This window comes from Pongo abelii, chromosome 1, assembly GCF_028885655.2.
Source record: "Pongo abelii isolate AG06213 chromosome 1, NHGRI_mPonAbe1-v2.0_pri, whole genome shotgun sequence".
Lineage (NCBI taxonomy): Eukaryota > Metazoa > Chordata > Mammalia > Primates > Hominidae > Pongo > Pongo abelii.
This window is the reverse complement of record NC_071985.2, coordinates 36079498-36096243: the sequence shown is the minus strand read 5'-3', so window position 1 is coordinate 36096243 and position 16746 is coordinate 36079498. Positions and strand designations below refer to the sequence as shown.

General features: G+C 42.4%; 1 protein-coding gene across 1 annotated transcript in view; it reads left to right on the top strand.

Moving 5' to 3' along the window:
- The window catches only part of RPS6KC1 (ribosomal protein S6 kinase C1), a 328215-nt gene that overhangs the window by 294424 nt on the left and 17045 nt on the right, over nt 1–16746 (top strand). Inside the window, exon 16 of the transcript XR_008509987.2 lies at nt 6093–6262. The gene's annotated coding sequence lies outside the window, so the exon portion shown is untranslated. The remainder of the gene's footprint in view (nt 1–6092; nt 6263–16746) is intronic.

Genomic DNA, 16746 nt, shown 5'->3' with positions numbered 1-16746 from the left:
TGATAAATTTCTCATAATTAACAATGAATACCAGAAAACAAAGGAATAATATCTTCAAAGGGCTGAGTGACAACAGGCATTAACCTGGCTTCCATCACCAAAACCCCCTAATATTTGAGATTTGAGGTGACACGTAGACCTTTTCACAGGTACAAAAGCTAGGAGAATTAATCCTCCAAGACCTTTCCAGAATAAATTAGTAAATATACTTCAAAGGAAGTGATCCTAGCAAGGAGATGGATGCAAAACAGGTGGTGAGAATGAAATTAACATTGATTGGTAATAAGATTAATGATTGTAAACACTTTTTTTTCTTTATTTTACAAAAGATCTGACAAGAAAATTTGTTATTGGCTTTCAGGAGATAAACAGTTCTTGCTTTATCGTAGAGGAGATTAGAGATATTAAGCAACTTCAGAATTAGGAAAACATATAATTATGTATGTATATTACAATGTATGGATTGGCTGGGCACAGTGGCTTATGCCTGAAATCCCAACACTTTGAGAGGTTGAGGCAGGAGGATCACTTGAAACCAGGAGTTTGAGACCAGCCTGGTCAACATAGTGAACCCTGTCACTATAAATATTTTTAAAAATTAGCCAGGTGTGGAGGCATGCACCTGTAGTCCTGGCTACTTGGGAGACTGAGGCAAGAGAATCACTTGAGCCCAGGAGTTCAAGATTACAGTGAGCTATGATCACAGCACTGTGCTCCATCCTGGGCAACAGAGTGAGACCCTGTCCCTAAAACATAAACAAATAAAATGTATGGATAATTAGAGTAATAGTATAAGTCTAGCTTTCAAATCAACAGAAGAAAAATGAAAGAGTAAAGAAAACTTGTAGGAGGTGGGAAATGGGAAAGATAAGAAGGCAGACATGAGTTACCCCCGTCTGCAAAGTCTGCTTTGCCATTGAGTAAACATATCACCAGTATGGCAATAGGACATAGCCATCTTTGGGGGTTATTAAGCATACCCCAGGAACATCAATGCAGAGACCCTGAGGTGAGAATGTGATTGGCATATTCAAGGAGGTCTGTGTGGTTGGAATGAGAGAGGAAAATGGGAGCTGCTCATGAAGGGCCTGATAGACCCCACTAATGACCTCAGTCATCTCTTTACCAGGTCTGAGGGTGGATTTTAATATGCTCAAAGTCACTGAACATGAGAACCAACCGGGGAGCTTGTTGAAATGTACATTTCTGGGCCCCAGAGGTTTTCATTTAATGGCTTTGAGGAAAAGCCCCAGAAATGATATTTTCTAAAGCATCCCAGATGATTGCAGTGGGATCAAGCTACAGCCTATGGCTACTTGCACCAGATGAGAATGACACAGAGGACTGTGATAATAAACATAAGAAAACTGTCCAATTCTTCTTATCTCCATGGTTGTTTTCATTCCTCTTGCCATTGACTCATTTTGGAGAGGGCAGGCGATGTAATTCGGGCCAATGAAACATAGAGAAGTCTTTCAAGGGTGCTTCTGCAAAACTGTTCTTGCTCTTAAAAGAAAAACTATCTGGGTCATTGCAGCTGTCATTCTATCATCTTGAGGATGACACCAACACCAAGGAGGGTGGAGAAAATATGCAAAAAACGCGGGACTTAGCATTATTAAGTGACTGAATTAACCCATCCCAAACTCACCTATCTTTGGATGTTCTGTTAAGAGAAATAATAAATTCCCATACTCTTTAAGGTTAATTTGGGTTGGAATTTCTACAAGTTGCAGTTGTAACATTCCTAAATGACATGGCAAGAATGGGCTATAGGTTTTCAAGCTGCTCCGTATTCTCCTTATGGGTAAAATAAGAAAGCTATAGCTCCTTGCTTCTTCCCTCCTCTGTATAACAATAAACCCTGTGGAGCAGGCTTATAAATGGATTCAATGAAATAATCTTTAAAGTGCTTAGCACAGTGTCTGGACAGAGGAAGTGTTTAATAAGTGCTCCTTGAATTGAATGAATGAGTGAATGGGTGATCGCATTTGTTGAAAGGCTGTAGGTAAACATGGAAATAACATAATCACGTACTGGTCTTCATTTCTAGGTGTCTCTTTCTCAAATCAGGATTGAAGATTACTTTGGCTTTCTTTGGCAACCATCCTGTTGCTAATCAATACTCTTTTAAACATAAATTTCTATCAGCTTAGGAAAAAAGAAGTATCTGCTTATTTATTTATACATTTTTATTCAACAGATGCAGGTCTCATGAATGGTTTTTTCCTTTCTAAGTAAAGAGAAGAATCAATTATTTTACCTTTATAAAAACTACACAAACACACTTTGAACACAACCCAAAAATATTATTGACATTTCAAAGCAGTTTCATTTTCCCTTCTTGTTTTCCTAACACTCTGCCAATACCCTATCTACTGGTCGCTGCCAGGGCTGATGTGTGGGACGGTAATGCATGACCACTGGGGCAATTCAGCACAGTAAGGAGAAGCAGGATGGATTTAGGCTATATGATATGATACTTGGGTGCATCTTCAAGATGCTTAGGCAGCATCCTCACTTTCCATACCCTGGGTTTGCTCGAGTTGCTGGACACTTTGCAGCTTACTATAGTTACAACAGGCAGAACTCAGGCTGAAGTCAAATGCTAAAGTTCATCAGACACTTAGGAGGATCATAGATGGGCAAACAGGTCTTGAAGAGCAGGAGGATAATTCATAGTTACTTCTTGTTTGAACCCAGATTTGTCAGACCTGAAAACCTTCTCAAACACAAAAGCACAGATCACATGAGAAACAATCAATATTGTATTTCAGCATTTCAAAAATAAATTGGGAAAAATAGGCCTTCTGTCCTTTGGAGTGAAGTTGCTTAGGATGTGCTGTGCTACTGGACCTGGAAGTGATGACCAAAGTTGACAGGGCCATGGGCATGCGCTAAAGAGTGGAATTATTAACATTTCTGTTCCCAGAGACAGAGAAAATTCCATATGGTAAATATCAACATTTATGCTGTGTGTCAGACTGTTTTCATATTGAAGGCTGTGACTCTATATCCTGTCTTTCCCCACATCCCGTCTCACCCAACTCATGGCTGAGACCACCACTGAGTGGTCTGAATACTCTTTTTAAGTCCCCAGGGGTTTGGAAACTAAGCAACTTGGGAGGCATGGATTTAGACTCCCTAGGAAAAGTCATAGGATGGCATGTTACTTCATTCTACCTGGCTAAAACCTTGATCCTGGATTCTGTTCCCTTGCAGAAGTGTGGGGTGACATTATGACTCAGAAAGTTCCTGGTTCTCTCTGTCTCACTAATTAAAGCCCTATGTCTCTCAGGTCACATGTGGATGGAAAGCAAATCGGAGATCAACCTTGCAGCCTTGCAATGGGAACTGACCTGGTTCTTTTTGTCCATCACATGCATGTGCACTGGGTGGTTTTCTGATGTTTTGAAAATCAGAATGCTTCTGTGCAAATACAGAATTCTCTTTTATCAGGAAAAGAGCTATCGAGGAGTCCTGGTAAATAGGACAGACACTTCTGGGGCAGATGTGGCAGTGTGTGTGTATTAGCGTGTGCATGACAGGTGGGGGTTTGGGGCACTGCCTCTGAGAGTGTTAGAATCAGATTTCCCAAAAGTGGACACCTGGAAAATCCTGTGCCATATTGTCTATTGCTTCTTAAGGATGACATAATAGAGCTGGAAGAGATCCAGGATAGGGCAGCTGAATTAATTAAAGAGTTGGAATGATTATTAAAAACACTTTTTTCTCAGATTGTAAAAGTAATACGTATTCATTATAGAAAATTTGGAAATATTCAAGGCAAACAATAAAATGAAATTATATGTTATCTTACCATCCAGAGATAATTTAACATTTTACTGTATTGCCTTTTAGTTTTTTGTCTTAGAACACAAACATATGTATTACAAAACTGGTATCATACATATGTATGTATAGTGTATATATTTATATTCACATATGTTTATTCATACACGTATATAAAATTTTGTATCCTATTTGGTACATGTTTTGTATATGATTGGGTATATGTTTTCTTGTCGTCAAATATTTTCTAAAACATTTTAATGACTAATGTAGCAGTTGATGGGTCTACAAAAACATACTTGATGATTTTTATATTATTTAGATTTAGTTTATTTTTAGATTATATTTAATTAAGTACATGTACATATTTACTTTCGTAATTAACACTGAAATGGAATGTTTTCCACCAAAATCCTCATGGGCATTTCTGATTATTTCCCTGGGATCAATTCTTAGATGTCAAATTACAGGGCTAGATTTTGAACACTTTTAAAGTTGTAGCTAGATTTTAGCAGACACACAAAATGAATTTAGAAGATGAAGATTTGTCAGCATGAAAAGCTAACTGCTGAACGGAGACACAGATGAAGTCTATAAAAGCGCAAAAGGCTTTAATTGGTCAAGTAGAGATTTGCTAACCAAATCCAGAAATGTTGCAAATACACAGCAATTTTTGGAATTCCATGAGGGTAGCTTTGGAGCCAATGCAAAGAAGGTGTGATTTGCTTGGCAGAGAGAAGATCTGTGCATCTCTTTGCCTTGAAAAGTGGCAACTGGCTAAAAATATAGACAGATTCTGTAAGATTTTAGATAATGGCTATGTGAATGGAGTTTTGTCATTATGAAGTAGTATCATCAAGTGCCTAGAACTGAATGTTATAGTCATGACACATGGTCATGAATGTGTATTCTGACTGTGTGGCATGGGGCTGAGTAAAGGGATCACAGGGTCTCTGAAGCCCTGGTACCTGGAAACCGTGACAAAAGGGCTCTTCTAAAATTACCAGAGGTGACTTCTGGAACTCTAAAGGTGGAACCAGAGATTGGTCTTTGGGAAAGATTCTTCTCTTTTATTTTGGGAGGTGGCATCACTTTTGTGAGTCCTCTTAGCCATGTAGAAGGGATTTAACTATCTACTTGATTTTCTTAGGGCTAACTGAACCAAATGTATATACGGGTACGTGAGTATTCTGTTTATTAATATCAAATACTACTCCGGGCTGGAGGTGGTGGGAGGACACTTCAGGATTTTTTTTTTTTTTTTAATGAGGAGATTGGTGACTTTCCCTTATGGGTTGGGAGATAGAGTTTTGGGGAAAAGGGCTATGGAGGAAAGAAGCAAGGCAAAAATTAGCTCCAAATTTATTGAAATTTTTTCAGTATTCAGTATCAGTGTCTTCATTTCTTCCTTCCTTTATTCCATTATTTATTTTTTAACTGCAGGTGCAAGAAAAATTTTCAGTGTAATAAACAATGTGTTCATTGATGAGCAAAACAGACTGTGCATGGAAGTGGTGTAAAAGGTGCAAAATGAACTGAGGCGTTCTTCGATATTCTCTACTGTAATTCTAAAATTTGGAAAAACCTGTTTTAAAAATAAAATATTATAAAAGCTGTGTATCAAGTAATAAGTACAAATTATTAATTGAAACATGCAAATGATGAAAAATTAAATATGTTTGCTTTAAAATTTATCCTCTAAATTTTGTGTCTCATGGGAGGGGGTGCTGGTGGTAAGACTGGGGTTCTGGGAACAGAGAGTTTCTCAGGGGCCAAGAAATTAGATGAAGTAATCATAGAAGGTAAAGGAAACACATACTGTAAAGATAGGCTCTTTGAAGCTTCTCAGTTGGAAGGAGGCTTCTATAATTTCTGTCTGAGATTGGGCAAGAAAAGAGATCCACAGGTGACTGTCAATCAGAGTTTAATCCAGTTGTGTTTGACTATAAGGTCTCCCTATGATTGATCTATGATTAATACTAACTCTTGGCTGGGTGCAGTGGCTCACATCTGTAATCTCAGCATTGGGAGGCCGAGACAGGAGGATTGTTTGAGGCCAGGAGTTTGAGACCAGCCAGGCAGGCATAGTGAGACCCATCTATATATGTATATGTATATGTATATGTATATGTATATGTATATGTATATGTATATGTATGTCTATGTGTCTGTGTCTATATTTATATCTACATCTATGTTTATATCTATATCATCTATATCTATAGAGAAATTCTCTATTAATGAAAGCCTCATTAAGTTTACTCCTCATTCTCACCTCTATCCTTTGGTACCACTGTCAGAAACAGAAAGCCTACTTGGGTGATTAAAGAGACACGGATGACAACAACAACAAGAACAATAGCAAGAAGCTAACCCTGGGCAGATCCCAGTAGTCAACTGGGTGTAGACAAATGCAATTCTGGACCTATGGATGCATCTACCTAAGATCAACACCTATGGCATTGACAAGGTATGCAAGAAGGTGTGGAAGATATGTACTGTTAGGAACTTATGCTGTCTATTTAAAAATCAGTCAACCAACTTATATTTGCTGAGCACCCTTCAAGACCCCAGGTGAATGTATGGGGAGAAATCAGAACAATGTGAGAGGGGAGGGCTCTCCTCAGGCATTTACAAGACAACATCATTGGGACTTCAAAGAAATTAATGTACTCGCTCATACTGTAGAATTTACTAATGTATTATGTGTATTGTCCATCTCCACCAGCTAGAATGTCCGTTCAGCAGGGTAAGGATCTTTGTCTTGTTTTCCCCAGCAGGGTCTTGAGCAATGCTTGGCCCAGAGTTGATGTTCAGTATCCGTTGAATATCTACTGAGTAAATGAATGCCTGGGTATGCTTCTCCAAGAATGCCCATCCATTTGTACTTATAAAAATAAGTACACCTATATCTCACTTAAAATATGCCAGGCACTGTTCCAGCCCTAAACATATCTTAGCTCCTTTGATCAATCCTCTGACATAACTACTAGTATTATCATTCTAATTTTATAGAAGAGGCAACTGAAGCAAAAAGGAGTAACTTCTGTGGTAACCCAGCCAGTAGGTGCTGAAACAGAGATTCTAACCCAGGCAGCCTGGCTCTTACATCCATATCTTCACTATCACTTTGTTTTCCTTCTCCAGGACTTGGGTCCAAGGTGTCTACTTAGCACAAAGGTGCATTCTGTGGCTGTGAAATAGCAAAGTGAACTGGCCTATTCCCTTCTGGCTCTTTCTACCCAGGAGGTTGCCTTTAGTGTTTCTTTCAGGCTGACTGCATAATCAGCCTTTCTCAGGGCTGAGCTCTTACTATGAGTTGGGCATACGTATTAGCTTTCCATCTTGTTGGGAAGATAAGACACAATTGCAAGCAATTTTTTGGTAGTATGTAGAAAATGGAGTCACCATGAGAAAGGGATGGAAAGAAATGTTATGGAAATTCAGAGGAAGGTGCTATTGCTTCCCTATGCTGTGTTCAGAGACATGGGAAAATGACATGGAAAAGCCGAGGGAACAGCCTGAGCAAAGGCACAGAGGACCGTCTAAGAGGACCCTTTGCTAGCTGCTGCTCAGAGTCCCTCACAGCCAGAACCCTTCCTCCCATGGACCAACAGAAAGTCCATTAAGTCCTGGTGTGTCTGCCCTTTTGGCAATCTAAGAATGTGTCTAGCACATGGGTTCTGAGGTCCTTACCTGTCTTGGCACCATTCCTCTCTGGTGCCCATTGTCAAACTACCCTGAGCCTCAGTTTCCTCATATGTAAAACAGAAGCTAATAGGATCTACCCTAAGGGCTTGTTGGAAGAATCCAAGCTAGTCACGTAGACGAAGCTCTTAGCATCACCTGGCACCACGAGTGCTCACTAACTTTGCTGCTCTTTTCCACCCTAGTTGTCTGAGTGCTCACAGGTGATGATGGTAATGATCCCTGCACTTTTGTAGAGCTCAGGAATTAGAATCCTCTCATCTGTAAGAACTCATTGAAACTTCACAACTGCTCACCTGCCCTGACCTGGGAAAATCATTTTGTCACTTCTTTCCCCAAGAGATATTTTTATTCTGATAAGTCAATTCAGGCTGAAGTGAACACTAAGGGCCATTTTCCATTTCTTATAATACCTGAAACCGGGTAATATATAAAGAAAAGGAATTTATTGCTTATAAAGGTTGAGAGTCCAAGGTCAAGGGGCTGCATCTGGTGAGGGCCTTCTTGCTGGTGAGGACTCTGCAGAGTCTTAAGGCAGTGCAGGACATCACATGGCAAGGGGGCTGTGTCCCCCTTGAAAAATATTCGAATATTGAAAAATATTGAAAATATTCAAATATTGAAAAATTCAAATATTGAAAAATATTCAGACCATAGCCAGCTCTTGGCAAGAGAGGGAAAATCAGGCTGGGTGCAGTGGCTCACACCTGTAATCTCAGCACTTTGGGAGGCCGAGGTGGGCAGATCACCTAAGGTTGGGAGTTTGAGGCCAGCCTGGCTAACATGGTGAAACCCTGTCTCTATTAAAAATGCAAAAATTAGTCAGGTGTGGTGGCGTATGCCTATAATTCCAGATACTCAGGAGGCTAAGGCAGGAGAATCACTTGAACCCAGGGGCAGAGGTTGCAGTGAACTGAGATCGCACCACTGCACTCATGCCTGGGAGACAGAGTGAGACTCTGTCTCACAAAAGAAAAAAAAAAAAGAGAGAGAGAGAGAAGGAAATCTTTGGAAAGCCCAAAGAAGGGAGTGGCTGAAGGCGGCTGGTGGAAGAAGGCTGGCGGGATGTACAAGGGGGTGTCATTTTCAGACCAGCTGGAAGGGCCCATTCTTGCTACACCCATGCCGCCTTGCAGCATCGGGAGCTGTGGGGACTGTTTGGATCCACTGGCCTTAGACAGGGGTCTATACACTAGCGCGGGCATGGGGCAGTTAAAGGGAGTGTTTGCAATCTGATATTCTCACTTCTTAGGGAGACTCAGAAGTCATTTTTTGTGATAAGTGAGACACATAGCATCTTGCAAAAATCATGCTCTGGAGTAGATTTGCATAAATGAATGTATTGTATTTTTAAAAAAATTATGAAAGCTTTAATTACCTAAACTTGAACTAAGTTGTCTCTTGCAGAACACACAAAGTGTTAGGTTATTTTGTACTTGGTTACCTTTTTGTTTTCATAAATTGGATGATCTTCTATGTAACTCTTGGTTCAACTCAGCGGCAACACCTCAGAGATGTTTTCAAAGTAACAAATATTGTTATGGAGCACTTGCTATGAGCCAGCACGACCTATTATTTAAGAGCAGAGACCCTGAGAGCCAGGCTGCCTGGGTCTATTCATGATTCTGCCACTTACTAGCTGTGTAATCCTGGACAGTTATTTAACCGTCTTCTGCCTCAGTTTACTGATCTGTAAAACAGGTACCTATGTCATAAGGTTGTTATGAGAATTAAATGGGCTAATATGAATAAAGTGTTCAGAACGGTGCCTGCTCATGGGAAATATTCAATACAGGTCAGTCTGGTTATGTGCTGGACACTGGGCCAGGAGCTGGGGATAGAACTCCAAAGATAGACAAGGTCCCTGAATTCTTTGAGCTTACAGTCTAGTGGAGATGCAAGATAGGTGGCAATTAGTCAATAATGAGGGTGATGTGTGGTATAACAGGGGTGGTACAAGGTGTTCTAGGAGGAGTAATTACAGGCTTCTGTAGATGTGCTGGATATTTTCCTTTTCCTATCTTGTTAACATAGACTGATTTGTTTAGCATCATAAATCCCCAGGATTGAAAAGCATTTTCAAAGGTCACTGGTTCATTTCAGTGACCTAAGTAAAGCCTGCCCCCAGGCCGGGTGTGGTGGCTCATGCCTGTAATCCCAGCACTTTGGGAGGCCAAGGCGGCGGATCACCTGAGGTCAGGAGTTCGAGACCAGCCTGGCCAACGTGGTGAAACACTGTCTCTACTAAAAATACAAAAAATTAGCGGGGCGTGGTAGCAGGTGTCTGTAATCCCAGCTACTTGGGAGGCTGAGGCAGGAGAATCACTTGAACCTGAGAGGTGGAGGTTGCAATGAGCTGAGATGGCACCACTGCATTCCAGCCTTGGTAACAAGAGCAAAGCTCCATCTCAAGAAAAACAAACAAAATAAAAGCCTGTCCCCAGATAACGTCATAGACATGTCTGCTTCTTTCTCTGCCTTCATCACTACACCGGAAGCTGCTAGCCCTGCAGTTTACATCCTGCCAGCTTTTCTCAGATCCCTCTGCCTGGGGTGGCCTGCTTTCAGGAACTCCTTAGATGCTTAGGAGCCTGCCTGGGGAAGAGGTTCTCAAAACTTGTCTTTAGGAATGGAGCTGCTTTCTGCATTTATCTGTGACCCAGCATTCTTGATTCTTGGACCTGGGCACTGCACCTGGACTGTTTTTCTGTTTCTTTGCCTGTGACTCTGACTGTGGTCACCAGGGCTGCTGTGGGCAACAGCACAGGGAGGGGCAGAAAGCAGGGGCCAGGACCAGGGGCTGGGAGAGTAGTGATCACCTCCCTTCAATTTTCTCAGCCTACCACCTGTGCAGCACCTACATCGGGATCACCTGGGATTATTGTTTAAAAATCAGATTCCTTGGCTTCAGACCCAGTGAGATCCAGGAATACACATATTAAATCAGCTTTCTTGGTGATTGTTAGGCAACGACTCCTCAAAGGTGGGCCCCTGTGTCTGCTTGGAGCCCTTGTTGGAGATAAACACCTTTCCTTGCTCTTCCCTAGTGGTGCACACCTCCTGGGGCCCTGTCCTGCCAGCTTTTCTCAGATCCCTCAGCCTGGTGCACAGTCTAGCTGGTTCTGGGTCTACCTAGATGCACCAGGAAGGGTGAGAGGGGGTAAGCATGTTGGAATGACTGGCAAATTGGAGCTGGCTTCTGTAGATTGCAGAATCACAAAAGATTAGAATCGGAAAGCATCTTAGAGATGAGTCCATACAGACTTTTTATTTTGCGGGTGAAACATCAGACCTGGGGCAGTCAGGTGATGCACTGAAGGTCTCACCAGCAGGGCTCTGGGCCAGGGCTAGAGTGCAGGCCGCTGGCTCCTTGTATGACCACAGTGGTCCTCTCACTAGAGCCACCCCTGGTCTGAGTTGCGGAGACCAAAGAAAGTGCTATTCACTTCATCTGTAGGGCTTGAGCTTGGAATTATTTTTTCAGCATTCAGATGGGCCACACTGAGGTTGGCTCCATTTGTGGCTAAATGCACGGTAGAGAGAAAGGTAAACCAGGTTGTGGATTCTGGCTGAGTCCAGAAACAACCTGGTTGGCTCTTGTGTGGCGAGACCCTCCTCCTGGGCTTCCACGGGGTGGTGGAGGTGGTACAGCTTGGCATGAGGCATACGAATAAGCTACCTTGTGGTCGTTCTTGATTTGCGTGTGTTGAACCAGCCTTGCATCCCAGGGATGAAGCCCACTTGATCATGGTGGATAAGCTTTTTGATGTGCTGCTGGATTCGGTTTGCCAGTATTTTACTGAGGATTTTTGCATCAATGTTCATCAGGGATATTGGTCTAAAATTCTCTTTTTTTGTTGGGTCTCTGCCAGGCTTTGGTATCAGGATGATGCTGGCCTCATAAAATGAGTTAGGGAGGATTCCCTCTTTTTCTATTGATTGGAATAGTTTCAGAAGGAATGGTATCAGCTCCTCCTTGTACCTCTGGTAGAATTTGGCTGTGAATCCATCTGGTCCTGGACTTTTTTGGTTGGTAAGCTATTAATTATTGCCTCAATTTCAGAGCCTATTATTGGTCTATTCAGAGATTCAACTTCTTCCTGGTTTAGTCTTGGGAGGGTGTATGTGTCAAGGAATTTATCCATTTCTTCTAGATTTTCTAGTTTATTTGCGTAGAGGTGTTTATAGTATTCTCTGGTGGTAGTTTGTATTTCTGTGGGATTCGTGGTGATATCCCCGTTATCATTTTTTATTGTGTCTATTTGATTCTTCTCTCTTTTCTTCTTTATTAGTCTTGCTAGCGGTCTATCAATTTTGTTGATCTTTTCAAAAAACCAGCTCCTGTATTCATTGATGTTTTGAAGGGTTTTTTGTGTCTCTATCTCCTTCAGTTCTGCTCTGATCTTAGTTATTTCTTGCCTTCTGATAGCTTTTGAATGTGTTTGCTCTTGCTTCTCTAGTTCTTTTAATTGTGATGTTAAGGTGTCAATATTAGATCTTTCCTGCTTTCTCTTGTGGGCATTTAGTGCTATAAATTTCCCTCTACACACTGCTTTAAATGTGTCCCAGAGATTCTGGTATGTTGTGTCTTTGTTCTTGTTGGTTTCAAAGAACATCTTTTTTTATTTCTGCCTTCATTTCGTTATGTACCCAGTAGTCATTCAGGAGCAGGTTGTTCAGTTTCCATGTAGTCGAGCGGTTTTGAGTGAGTTTCTTAATCCTGAGTTCTAGTTTGATTGCACTGTGGTCTGAGAGACAGATTGTTATAATTTCTGTTCTTTTACATTTGCTGAGGAGAGCTTTACTTCCAACTATGTGGTCAATTTTGGAATAGGTGCGGTGTGGTGCTGAGAATGTATATTCTGTTGATTAGGGGTGGAGAGTTCTGTAGATGTCTGTTAGTTCCGCTTGGTGCAGAGCTGAATTTAATTCCTAGATATCCTTGTTAACTTTCTGTCTTGTTGATCTGTCTAATGTTGACAGTGGGGTGTTAAAGTCTCCCATTATTATTGTGTGGGAGTCTAATTCTCTTTGTAGGTCTCTAAGGACTTGCTTTATGAATCTGGGTGCTCCTGTATTGGGTGCATATATATTTGGATAGTTAGCTCTTCTTGTTGAATTGATCCCTTTACCATTATGTAATGGCCTTCTTTGTCTCTTTTGATCTTTGTTGGTTTAAAGTCTGTTTTATCAGAGACTAGGATTGCAACCCTTGCCTTTTTTTGTTTTCCATTTTCTTGGTAGATCTTCCTTCATCCCTTTATTTGGAGCCTATGTGTGTCTCTGCACGTGAGATGGGTCTCTTGAATGTAGCACACTGATGGGTCTTGACTCTTTATCCAATTTGCCAGTCTGTGTCTTTTAATTGGAGCATTTAGCCCATTTACATTTAAAGTTAATATTGTTATGTGTGTATTTGTTCCTGTCATTATGATGTTAGCTGGTTATTTTGCTCGTTAGTTGATGCAGTTTCTTCCTAGCCTTGATGGTCTTTACATTTTGGCATGTTTTTGCAGTGGCTGGTACCAGTTGTTCCTTTCCATGTTTAGTGCTTCCTTCAGGAGCTCTTGTAGGGAAGGCCTGGTGGTGACAAAATCTCTCAGCATTTGCTTGTCTGTAAAGTATTTTATTTCTCCTTCACTTATGAAACTTAGTTTGGCTGGATATGAAATTCTGGGTTGAAAATTCTTTTCTTTAAGAACGTTGAATATTGGCCCCCAATCTCTTCTGGCTTGTAGAGTTTCTGCCGAGAGATCAGCTGTTAGTTTGATGGGCTTCCCTTTGTGGGTAACCTGACCTCTCTCTCTGGCTGCCCTTAACATTTTTTCCTTCATTTCAACTTTGGTGAATCTGACAATTATGTGTCTTGGAGTTGCTCTTCTCGAGGAGTATCTTTGTGGCATTCTCTGTATTTTGTGAATTTGAATGTTGGCCTGCCTTGCTAGGTTAGGGAAGTTCTCCTGGATTATATCCTGCAGAGTGTTTTCCAACTTGGTTCCATTCTCCCCATCACTTTCAGGTACACCAATCAGACGTAGATTTGGTCTTTCACATAGTCCCACATTTTTTGGAGGCTTTGTTTGTTTCTTTTTATTCTTTTTTCTCTAAACTTCTCTTCTTGCTTCATTTCATTCATTTGATCTTCCATCACAGATACCCTTTCTTCCAGTTGATTGAATTGGCTACTGAAGCATGTGCATTTGTCACGTAGTTCTCATGCCATGGTTTTCAGCTCCATCAGGTCCTTTAAGGACTTCTCTGCATTGGTTATTCTAGTTAGCCATTAGTCTAATCATTTTTCAAGGTTTTTAACTTCTTTGCGATGGGTTCGAACTTCCTCCTTTAGCTCAGAGAAGTTTGATCGTCTGAAGCCTTCTTTCAACTCGTCAAAGTCGTTCTCCATCCAGCTTTGTTCTGTTGCTGGTGAGGAGCTGTGTTCCTTTGGAGGAGGAGAAGCGCTCTGACTTTTAGAATTTTCAGTTTTTTCTGTTCTGTTTTTTCCCCATCTTTGTGGTTTTATCTACCTTTGGTCTTTGATGATGGTGACGTACAGATGGGGTTTTGGTGTCAATGTCCTTTCTGTTTGTTAGTTTTCCTTCTAACAGTCAGGACCCTCAGCTGCAGATATGTTGGAGTTTGCTGGAGGTCCACTCCAGACCCTGTTTGCCTGGGTATCAGCAGCGGAGGCTGCAGAACAGTGAATATTGCTGAACAGCAAATGTTGCTGTCTGATCGTTCCTCTCGAGGTTTCCTCTCAGAGGGCTACTCGGCTGTATGAGGTGTCAGTCTGCCCCTACTGGGGGGTGCCTCCCAGTTAGGCTACTCAGGGGTCAGGGACCCACTTGAGGAGGCAGTCTGTCCTTTCTCAGATCTCAAACTCCGTGCTGGGAGAACCACTAGTCTCTTCAAAGCTGTCAGCAGGGACATTTAAGTCTGCAGAGGTTTCTGCTGCCTTTTGTTCGGCTATGCCCTGCCCCCAGAGGTGGAGTCTACAGAGGCAGGCAGGCCTCCTTGAGCTGAGGTGGGCTCCACCTCAGTTGGAGCTTCCCTGCCGCTTTGTTTACCTACTCAAGCCTCAGCAATGGCGGGTGCCCTCCCCCAGCCTCGCTGCCGCCTTGCAGTTCGATCTCAGACTGCTGTGCTAGCAATGAGCAAGGCTCTGTGGGCGTGCGACCCTCTGAGCCAGGCGTGGGATATAATCTCCTGGTTTGCCGTTTGCTAAGACCATTGGAAAAGCACAGTATTAGGGTGGGAGTGACCCGATTTTCCAGGTGCTGTCTGTCCCAGCGTTGCTTGGCTATGAAAGGGAATTCCCTGACCCCTTGCAGTTCTCGGGTGTGGCGATGCCTCGCCCTCCTTTGGCTCACGCTCGGTGCGCTGCACCCACTGTCCAACAAGCCCCAATGAGATGAACCCAGTACCTCAGTTGGAAATGCAGAAATCACCCGTCTTCTGCATTGCTCACGCTAGGAGCTGTAGACTGGAGCTGTTCCTATTTGGCCATCTTGGAACCGCCTTGTGGTCGTTCTTATTGCTCACTCGGCCACATACCTAAAGATGCCCCAATTTACAAAGGTGCACTCCAGGAATGAGATCTTTTCTATGATGACAACTTGGAGGGGGCGTTTTCTTCTCTACTGCAAGCTGGCTATGGCGTCTTTGCAGCTGTTCTGTTACTCTTTTGAAACAAACAAAAAGCTGTTGTGGGTGTGGATGTGTCTGTGACAGGGCAGGCTTTGGCTGTGAAGGGCGATGGAATACCCTCTACAGTTGTCTGTGTGCACAAGTGCCTCTCTGTGTGTTTGAAACTTGCACCCAAATGATTGACAGATTGTAAATTATTTTAAAACCCTTTTTTCTCTTTTTGCATGTATCCTTCACCTGTGGCTTGCTGTATTGCCAGGGTACCAGGCCTGGATCAGGGATGTCAGGTTTGAGAACTGGAACCTGTTCAAGGGGAGCTATTTGTGCCGAGGGAGAGGGGCACAGCTGAGAAGAGGATGGAGTTGGGCATCCAGATGTTTGCTGAAAGTTTCCAACTGGAAATACAGTGGACTACAGTGGTGAGGGATTTATGCTACACTTGGAAGAACATCATGGAGAGTTAAAAGAAATTTTGCACATTTTTTCTCGGCTATGTAACTCTAGAGCTGCCTAATACCTTCACATCTACAGCTGTAAAATGGGCCCAGGCACTCTACCATATGCTAGGCAACATTCTAAGTGCTTTACCCCATTTACTCTTATATCTCATTAATTCTATGAGATAGAATTGCTCCCTTTTACAGATGAAGAAACTGAGGCACAGAAGTTAAGTTACCCCAGGCCACACAGCCAGATATGATAGGTCCCAGGAATTTTGGCTTGAGTCAGCACTCTTTCCTCAACTGCCATGCCATGGGCGAACACGTGGTCAGGAGACGAGTAAGAAGATTACATATATATCGTTAAGTCCTAGGGGCACAACTGGCTGGTGATTGTTAATTTTATGTGTCAACTTGGCTGAGCCACAGTGTCCAGATATGTGGTCAAACATTATTCTGTATGTTTCTGTGAGGGTGTTGTTGGGTGAGATTAAAATGGAGGGATTTTGAGTAAAGCAGATTGTCCTCCATGGAGTGGGTGGGCCTTGTCTAATCAGCTGAAGCCCTTAATAGAAGAAAAAATACTGACCTCCCCCAAGCAAGAGGGAGTTCTGCAACAGACTGCCTTTGGACTTGAACTGCAACATGGGCTCTTCCTAGTTCTTCAGCCTGTTGGCCCACCCTGCAAATTTTGGACTTGTCGGCCTGCATAACTGTGTGATCAACTCCTTAAAATCTCTCTCTCTTTCTCTTTATCCTGTTGGTTCTGTTTCTCTGGGAAATCCTGGCTAATACATGGCTCCATAGCATCATCTGGTCATCACAGTGCTGGGCCACATCTGTCAGCAGCATCGTGCTCTAGGACTAACAATTCATTTCTTGGCCTCATCTACCCAGGGACACGAGTCTGTTTCCTCGGTGGGTCAGTTAATCTCTCTCTGACTCTTCCTCCTGCCCCTGCTCTGCCTCTGCATCATCATTCAACTTACTAGGTTCTGACTTCACTTTCTTTATATCCCCTTGATCAGTTAGAATTCACTCCTGTTTTGAGTAGCTGAAAACCTGCCAGAGTAGTTTGGTGAGCAAGAGGTTGATTTTTCTCATATCACTAGAAGGCTGGTGGTACTTAGAACATAGTCTAATGCTGGGCACCTGCTCAAGG